Source organism: Eubalaena glacialis, chromosome 15 (genome assembly GCF_028564815.1).
Source record: "Eubalaena glacialis isolate mEubGla1 chromosome 15, mEubGla1.1.hap2.+ XY, whole genome shotgun sequence".
NCBI classification, from domain to species: Eukaryota; Metazoa; Chordata; class Mammalia; order Artiodactyla; family Balaenidae; genus Eubalaena; species Eubalaena glacialis.
In genome coordinates this window covers 51,028,429-51,038,506 of record NC_083730.1, presented here as the reverse complement: position 1 = coordinate 51,038,506, position 10,078 = coordinate 51,028,429, and the positions used below count along the sequence as shown (strand labels likewise).

Below are 10,078 nucleotides of genomic sequence, written 5' to 3'. Positions count from 1 at the left end.
GTCTACAGATGCAATGCAATCCCTATCCAAATCCCAGTGATGTTTTTTGCAGAAGTAGAAAAATCCATCCTAAACTGAAAATTAAAGAAAAAGTGCTGATTGTGGTTTCCTATGTCTTTGCTGACTAACATAAGCTAAACTAGTGTTTCTCATACTTTAATGTATATATGAATCTCTGAGGATCTTTTTAAAATGCAGGTTCTGATTCAGTCAGTCTGAGGTAGAGCCCATGAGTCTTTTCTGTCAAGCTCCCAGATGACAGATGCTTAGGATGCACTGGCATCACCTAAGTACTTGTTAGATCTCATTAGCTAAGTATTTAGGAGACATCTACATGTAGCCCCTACTATGGTCTATGTGATCTCCCTTCCCCCACCTTCCCCATACCTCTTTGCTTCATCTCTTGCCATTCCTGCCATTTCTGCCATCCTTCATTGACCTCAAGCCACACTGGCCTCCCTGCTGTTCCTCATAAACACTAAGCAGGCTCCTGTCTCAGAGCTTTGAAACTAATTTTCCTCTGCCTGCAGCACTCTACCCATACTCTATGTGGGCATGGCTTGCTCTTCTACTTCCTTCCATTTGCTGCACAAATGTCACCCTATCAGAGAGGTCTTCTCTGACCATCATTTATAAAATAGGACTCCCACGCCCCAAACACCTAACACCTGAAATATGTGTTTGTATGTGTTTACTGACTGACCCCCCCCCCATTAGAATTGTAAGTTCCATGTCTATTTTATTCGTTGGTGTATGGCCAGTGCCTAGAACAGTCTGAGCTTATAGTAGGTAGTTAATAAATACTTACTGAATGAATATTAGAGAGCCATTCATTTATATTACAACTTAAAAATCCAAAATCAGATACCAGTTGTTTCCATGTTTCTTACTTAAAATTACTGGCTAAGATGAGATTGTTCTTTGCTTATCTTATTCTAGCATAATATCATATTTGCTGATAATGGATAAAGTAATAGGAAAGAGGTTTTGAAAAGTTCTCCAAATGATGTGTTTGGTGAATTATAATTCTGTCTTTGAAATACATATAACATGTGAGTGGATCATGTATATAAGGCTGGCCCACCTGCACTAGGAATTCAGGGACAATTCAAGGCCACCTTTTTTCAGACATGATATTTGCATTTTGCTGATTGTGTCATGTTTTCTCTATGCCCACTTCAGTTGAGATCTTTTGGTTAAAAGAAACAAAGGTTCACTCCAGTAAGGATTCAAAGAAACAAGGGCCCTCATGGGGTATTACAAAGCTGGGAACAATAACATCATTTTGCCTCCTAGGAATGGCCGCGTTAGAAATGTCAGCATCAGGAGCTTTTGGATCTTAACTCTAATGTTGAAGCAGTAACAGGATCAGTTCCTTTCAGCACATCTGTTCTTCTCTCTTTACTGTCTGACTTTCTCAGTCTCATTTTCTTTCTTTAACTCACGGCTTATGCTAACGCATGGTTTCTTTTCCCTTATAACCTTCTAGCTCATACATGTGCATTATGGCCTCTCTAGCCTCTCTTTCCATTACAATCATGTAGCTTCAGCTTCCACAGTTAACTTCCCTTCTCTTTCCAAGGTTCCCAACTGCAATGCTAGACGAGTAAATGTGTTTGGACCAGCTGATATTTTTGCATCAGGCCTGGGTAGGGTCATTGTGGCCAAAGGAGTGGCTGCCCTTGAGCCAGCTTCCTGTTGCTTGTCCAGTCTGTGGTGGCCAGCGGCTTGGGGTCAAGTGGTTCCACCCCATGATGCCCTTTTTGTCAGTAAAGCAGCTCTCTTGCAAGGGGCTGCATATGTGACTGACCTGGGGAACACACACATGCTTCCTCTCACAGAAAAGACTTTTCTCCTCCTTTTCATCGATTGAGCTGACTCTGGAAACTTCTTATGACTCACCACAGGTAGCCCTCTCCAAGAAGCCTTTCCTCAGGCTTGATTAGAGGCCCAACCTCTGTGTCTCCAAAGCTCTTTGTTGAGACCTGTCTCATACTGTCTATAATTGTTTCACACTTGCATCTCCTACTAGAATGTGGGCATCTCTGGCTGAGAAGACTTTTTTCCTCCTCCTTTTCATCGATTGAGCTGACTCTGGAAACTTCTTATGACTCACCACAGGTAGCCCTCTCCAAGAAGCCTTTCCTCGGGCTTGATTAGAGGCCCAACTTCTGTGTCTCCAAAGCTCTTTGTTGTGACCTGTCTCATACTGTCTATAATTGTTTCACACTTGCATCTCCTACTAGAATGTGGGCATCTCTGGCTGAGAAAACTACAGTTATTTTTCATTTAAAATATTTATGAAATATTATAAAATATTTATGGTATTATGTGTGCTAATTATCAATTTCTTGACTCTCAGCTACAAATCTGCCTTTCTTTGCCCTCTTGTGATAGCAGAGCTGGACCCTGGTAACATTTCTCCTTTGCCAGCTAATGAAATGCTAAACTTCGCCAATAGAGGGCACTGAAGTCACACTGCAGAGCCACAGCAACAGGTAACTATTTGGCTTATGGATTCTGGTACTCCGCTGTTATGAAGTACAGATAACTCCAGTTACACCCGCAGGCCATGCTTTCCCCACCTTCAGTGGCTTTATAGACCAGCAATGGCCCATTTCATATGGCAAGTTTCTTCATCACTGCCAGGCTGTGTGCTCCATGCCCCCTTGGAGAAGGTCTGAATCTCAGCCATGGGGACTGTTCCTCTCCTAATCCCTGGTTCTTTTAATGCCCACTCTCCCTCTAGCTGGAGGGTATAGATGCTATTTTGCATCTGCTACTCTAAGGATGCCTTAGAGTCAGTCCTCTTCTACTCCTTTCAGTATCTAACCACCTTCTAGTAGCTAACAATTTTTTATATTAAATTTTCCCTCTTCAAAAAATTGATGTGATATCTGTCCCCTGAATGGACCCTGGCTAATATAACATGTAGTGAGGCTTTTATTGGTATTTTTAAATGGACCCATAAATAAATAATTTATACTTTTTTCAGTTTTAATTTCTAACATGGTAAATATTAATAGATACAATCCACACAGACAAAAGATTTTCAGGGTCCTCAGTAAGTTTTAATAGTATTAAAGTTTCATGAGATGAAAAAGTTTGAAAACAGTTGCTTTACTGCAAGTCTTCTCAGAGTTTTGATATACAAATGCACACTGCAAATCTGAATTTAAACCCAGATCTAACGTACATAAAGCTTTAGGAGATGGTGAGGTCGACAACTTTTAAGTCCTGAAAACTTGAAACTTTTTTCTCATTCAGAAGTTTCTTTAAAAATAAAAAAAGAAAAGAATCACACCTTATCAGTTAACAATGTAATTAAAATGAAATACATTAGCTGGGATTACTTGACAGTATAGGAAAGATGTAATAAAGAATTTGTTGAAACTTAGAAGACAGAGTCTGTGGGAAGAATACCTGGAAACAGAGAGGTGATGGTGGGCGAAAGGTTTTAGCTGTTTTGCCTGGGACCTTGACTTCCTTCCTTCCTACCACAAAACCTCACGATACTGTGTCAGAAACTGCAGGTTAAACAGTAAAATAACAGACCTTTCTGAAAGAAACTTAGAGTCTCAAGAGAAACAGGGAAGTAAGGAATATACTAGGAGAATCTACTAGGAGGATCAACCAAGAGGAAAACAAACATAATGGGGGGTTTTGCTGGGGAGGGGGTCAAAGAAGACTTCCTTGGGAAAGTTCTTCCCCCACCTCTTTGCCTGGCAAGAGGAACATGGCACCACAAGAAGATGTGGGAAAAGGGAGGTGGTAGCCAGAAGTGATGCCAACCAGCAGTCACATCACGATGGGACTTCTATTCTACATTTGGGTTTTACTCCGGAGACACTGGGGGAGAGAAGGGGCATATGGTGACGGGGTGGGGGGCATGGAAAGTTATTAGTGATGCAAGAAACCACAAATTTTTGTTTTGGAGAGGCAAACATCAAACAATTAAACCACTTGAGGAAATATTACATCAAGAACAAGACTAGGAACTCAAGGGGAGGTGTAGCTCAGTGGTAGAATGCGTGCTTAGTATGCACAAGGCCCTGGGTTCAACCCCCAGCACCTCCATGTTTGATGGCAGCAAAAAACAAAACATGGCCCTGAGCTGACGTGATGTCAAAGCCTTCATCTTGGGACTTTCCTGGCAGTCCAGTGGATAGGACTCCATGCTTCCACTGCAGGGGGCACGGGTTTGATCCCTGACTGGGAAACTAGGATCCTACAGATATGGCATGCTGTATGGCCAAAAAAAAAGAACAAGACTAGGAAGCATATCATTGTTATTATTCAACATTTTCCTGGACATTATATCTAATCAATGTGATAACACTACAGAAACACATGATCTACAAATTCATTCATTCAGTCAAAAATATTTATGAAACACCTACTATGGGCCAGGCATTGGCCCATATATATGGGTATAGCAGTGAACAACAACAAAAGATCCCTGTCTTCATCAAGCATCATTCTAGAAGAGGCAAATTGAAATGTGACCTCTCAGCATTTCACCTAGTTCAACACTTTTATCTTGGCTTCCTGACTTCACCTGTTTTGATTTTTTTTGCCTTGGCTTCCTGACTTCACCCTTTTTGGTTTTTCCCCCTATCTCTCCAGCCTCTCCTCCTTCTCTAGGTGCTTTTATTGGCTTCTTTTTCTATGCTACCATGAAATGCTGAGGTTTGATATGGGTTCTTCTCTCTTTACTGCACCTGCTCTCCTTCCATGATAACATTTACTCCCATTACTTCAAGTATAATCTATACTGTCAAGAAGTGCAGGTAGAAAGGTAATATAAAGCCTAGTTTTGGTTTCACTTTCAAGTTCCATTTGACCTTTCTTGAGCTCTTGATCTTTTCCATCAGAGCTGCTCCATCTCCAATCTTCCCCATGACTGTGAATGCAATCACCATCCACCCAATTTCTCAAGCTAGAAATGTGAGTCATTCTTAACACCTTCTACTCCCTAAGCTACTTTACTCAATTTACCACTAACACCCACAGATTTTTACCTCCAAGATATACTTCAAATCTGTCCACTGCTACCAACTTATTTCAAGCCGCCATCATCTCTCACCTGCAAGAGCCATCCAACTAGTTTCTTTGTTGCTTCTTTTGCCTTCCCCAAGTCCATTCCCATATAATAACTAGAATGGTCTTTTAAGAATGTACATTATGCAGAAAATGATGGGGGTACATCAAAAGGATACAGGAAACAACTTAAAAAGGAGTTCTTACTGTCCAAATCTCGGACAATTTGAGAATCAAAATAAGTCATGGCAATTACTGATCATAGCCCATTGACTAAAAAAGAATGCATGAATCCATGCTGATACATACATAAGAGAAATGGGAAAACTATTTCTTTCAGTAGAATGTCAAACAATAATGTAGAAGAAATGAGTTTTAAAAAATCACTATTTTGCAGCCATGATAGTAATAATTGATTCAGCCAAGTCATTAATGGATGCTAAAATTAATAAGGCAAAGCTTGATGAAGAACAAGATATTTATATAGTCTCAAAATATGTCCCACCACACTGCCTATTAAATACAAAGAGGAAAAATAGTTAACTTTATGGTGAGAAACTTGGCGTATACCAACATAAACAAGTGATCAAATTTAAGGTAAACAGTAATAACACAAACTTACATAATGTATCTCTTAATGTGACACAGAGGACATAACATCACTCATGCAGTATTCCTGTCAAAATGCATAACCTGAATCTGATCATGAGGAAACAACAACCAAACCCAATTGAGGACATTCTACAAAATAAAGGGCCTGTTTTTTTCAAAAATGGCAATATCATGAAAAAGAAAGGCAGAGAACTGTTCTGCACTGAAGGAGACTGAAGAGATATAAAACTGTATGCAATGAATGATTCTGGATTGGATCCTGGATTAGAAAAAAATTTGCTATAAAAAACATTATTGGGACAAAATTGAAAAAGATCTGTTGATTAAAGATCTGCTGACTAAATAGTTGTATCAGTGTTAAATTTCCTACTTTTGTTAATTGTACTGTGGTTATGTAAGTCCTTGTTTTTAGGAAATACAAACTGAAGTTTGGAGGGTAATGGGGTAAGTCTGCAACTTACTTTCAAGTAGTTTAGGGGAAAAGTGTATATAGAATTGATTCTCATTATTTGTGGTGATTGTGTTCTATGAAGTCACAGAACACTGAATTAGCAAATACTAAAAAACCGTGACTAGGGGAAATACAGAGTTAGGTTCCTGTAAGCCTCTGGTCATAACATGGTTTTTTTTTCCCACCCTTCAATGTATCAACATGTCTTATGTGTTTCTGTTTAAAGATACCTTATTTAATATATACTGTTGATTCATTAACATTGAACTCACAACCCACAGCACTATAACTCACGCCTGAAAGAAGGGTATCTAACACAAATATTCTCTGTGAGGCACGTCACCTAGGAACACTAGACGGCACTTCAGCACTGTCCGTGAGCACCATTTTAAACAGTGACATCATCAACAAAAAGTACAAAAATATGAAAAACATGGCACTAAATAGGCTGCAAAAAGGATACTTGTTTACAGTATGAGAGCTAAAACAAGAAGGCAGAGCCTTGTTTGAGCTCACCTGGGAATGTGCACATTTGGCAACTAAAATTTTCCCTGCTCTGCAAATGTCTGCAAAAGACCTGGCAAGTACCACAGGGCAGGAGGGGAGGAACAAATAAATTTTGGCGGGTAGGGGGTTTGAATTTGAATTTGCAAATACAGAATGTGTGAGTAATGAGGATCGAGTGAGTATGTTTACTATATATGCATACACACACACTCACACACAAAGAGAGAGAGCAAGTGATGAACAAATCAAAATGTTAAAATTGGTGAATCTGGATGGAGAGGATATGGGAATTTTAAGTACTATTTCTTGCAGCTCTTCTCTAAATTTGAAATTATTTCCAAATAAAAAGTTTTCAAACGTAAATTAATTCATTTTTACTCCTCTGCTTAAAATATTTCAATTGCTTTCATTTGCACATCACATGACCTTTAAGCCCTGAAGGTGGTCAAGCCCCTTTTGGCCTCTCCAAAGGTCATTTAGGCCACCCTTCCCCTAGTTGTCTCACAGGCATTCTTTTAATTCCCGGACCACTCCCCTATCTCCATAGCGAAATTAGATCCTATCCACTACCCTCTTTTGAAGCACCTTGTTCTTTTCTTTCATAGCATTTATCATAATTTGTAATTATACATGCAAACAATTATGTGTTTGTATTTCATAAATGTGTAAAATGATCGTTGTGAAGACATTTTAGAAGTATGGAACTATGCAAGTGACTTGCTTTAAATGTTTAGGCATGGAAAATTATTTCAGCAAAGGTAAGTTCTATAAGTTATATACAAAATCATACTTCACAAGCAAACAATGGACAAGGATTAGAAACTAATATGCAAAAAATTAGAATTCAGCCAGAATGACAGAATTACAAACGGTTAAATATAGAAATTGTTTTCTTTTTAGGTTCCTTTCAGTAAGAAAGAAAAATAATCCTAAATCAAAGAATGATGATAATAACTACCATGTTAGTGCTTAAAGGAACATTTTGGAAAAAAAAAAAGTCTCTCTAATTGCAGACTGCAGAATAGAATGGAGGGGCAAGGCTGGAAGCATGGACACAGCACAGTTAGTATAATTTAAGCGCGTGCACTTGGGTTTCAACTAGAAGAGTGATGGTGGGAATGAGAGAAGTCGATGGATTACAGAGATATTACAGATATGATGCTGGGTTGACAGGATCTAAGACTGATTGAAACAGGGGTGAAAAAGAGGGAAAACTCAAGGTCAGTTCTTAATTTTACATCTTAGGCAACTGGAAAGGGGTTCATTGGTTCACTGAAATAGGAGCATAGAAGAAAAAGCAGGTTTGAAGATGGCAGAATAAGTTTAGTTTGAACCTGTGGGACATCCAGGTGAAGACAGTAGGCAGCTGTCTACATAAGTCTGGAAACCAGGAGAGAAACTGGGCCAAAGATAGATAGATCTGGAAGTCATAAACATATAGATAGAAATTAAGCCATGGAAGTGAATGCTATCACCCAAGGAAAGTATAGACTGAGAACAGAAAGCTGAAATATTACCCTCCTACTGGACACCAGGAATACACAGACAAGACAGAATTCCTGCCCCTGGTAGCCAGTTTAGAGGTTGGGATTGGAATAGGAGTCGGAGAAGTACTCTTTGTCTTTCTACTATGTATTAGATTCTCTCTTCTGGTTCTGAGATGAACATGACACAGTCTCAGCTATCAGGAAGTTCACAATTTAGTGAGAGAGGATAGACAAGAAAAACAACTCAGATACTACAATGTGCTATGGGAGACGAAAGAGGCACTGAATTCATCCAGTGTAGGCTGTAGCCTGTTGAAGGCCAAACAGGAATTGGCCAGGTAGTTTCAGATGGGGAAGGTCTTTGAAGGGATGTGAACCAATGTATGAAAAGGCATAAAGTTGAGAGAAAGTTTGGGGTATTTGGGAAATTCCCATAGTTACCTATGGGCCAGTGGAAGGTTCCCAGCTTGGTGAAGTTCAGTGAAGTTCCTTGGATGCTATGCGAAGGAGACTAGGGAGTACTTAGCTGTGTTTACAGATTTCAATTGTTACTAAGAATACATATTTTAAGAAAAAGCTTGTGTTAATTTTTGACTATGTAAATACTATTCATTCATTGTTAAAAGAATTAGGAAATACACAGAATTTTTTTTAAAAAGGATCACTTAGTTAACTAATGAGAACCTACTGCATAGCACAGGGAACTCTACTCAGTGCTCCATGGTGACCTAAATGGGAAGGAAATCCAAAAACGAGGGGATGTATGTATACGTATAGCTGATTCAATTTGCTGTACAGCAGAAACTAACACAATATTGTAAAGCAACTATACTTCAATAAAAATTAAAAAAAAAAAAAAAAAGGATCACTTAGAGTATCTCCAAATAGAGATGTCCTCTGTTAAGGGTTTGGTGTATAATCTAGATTTTCTTCTGAGTATATATCTAATCTGCTTATTGGTTAAAATTTTGTTTTAATTTACAAAAAAATGGAGTCATACTTTGCATACTATTTTATAACTTCCTTTTTTAAATTTAACAATATACCATGATCATTTTTCCATAAATGTACCTCTAAATGTGTAAATCTTTTCTTTTTTTAATAAATTTTATTTATTTATTTATTTTTGGTTGAGTTGGATCTTTGTTGCTGCGCGCAGGCCTTCTCTAGTTGTGGTGAGCGGGGGCAATGCTTCGTTGCGGTGCGTGGGCTTCTCATTGCAGCGGCCTCTCTTGTTGCAGACCACGGGCTCTAGGCATCTGTAGTTGTGGCACACGGGCTCAATAGTTGTGGCTCGCGGGCTCTAGAGCGCAGGCTCAGTAGTTGTGGCACATGGGCCTAGTTGCTCTGCAGCATGTGGGATCTTCCTGGACCAGGGCTTGAACCAGTGTCCCCTGCATTGGCAGGCGGTTTCTTAACCACTGAGCCACTAGGGAAGTCCCTAAATGTGTAAATCTTAACGCTAATTAATATTCCATAGTGTGAATGGATCTCTTATGTAAGGATCATTCAGCTGTATTCACTTTTTCTAACAGCAAGATTTCAAACACTAAAAATTTTATAAAGTGTCTCAAACTTCACTGAATCTTTAATGAAGCCACCAAAAATGGAAATCATTCATGAAGTCAAAACTCTTTAAGAGTCTGGACCACAGGAATTCCCTGGTGGTCTAGTGGTTAGGACTCTGTGGCTGGAGCCCAGGTTCGATCCCTGACTGGGGAACTAAGATCCTGCAAGCCACATGGTGCGGCCAAAAAAAAGTTTGAGTCACATTCCTTTAAGAGGAAAGGAATGACAGAGTGGTGTTCTGTTGCAGAAAGTATTTAAATGCTCTGATGCAAAACATAGATACTGGACTAGGTTCAAGGTATAGAACTTGAAGGCACACAGTTTTGTTCCTGGCTCGCTTTGAAGCTGAGGCCATAGCCATCTTAGTCAAACAGTTCTGTTTTCTCCGGCAGATTTTTCAGCTGGTCTCATT

At 39.3% G+C, this 10,078-nt stretch overlaps 1 non-coding gene across 1 annotated transcript; it reads left to right on the top strand.

Annotated features, from left to right (window-relative positions):
- The first annotated feature begins 4,005 nt into the window (after window positions 1–4,005).
- Window positions 4,006–4,077, top strand: TRNAT-AGU (transfer RNA threonine (anticodon AGU)). The gene has a single exon. It is a non-coding gene; the product is annotated as a tRNA-Thr (tRNA).
- The last annotated feature ends 6,001 nt before the right edge of the window (window positions 4,078–10,078 follow it).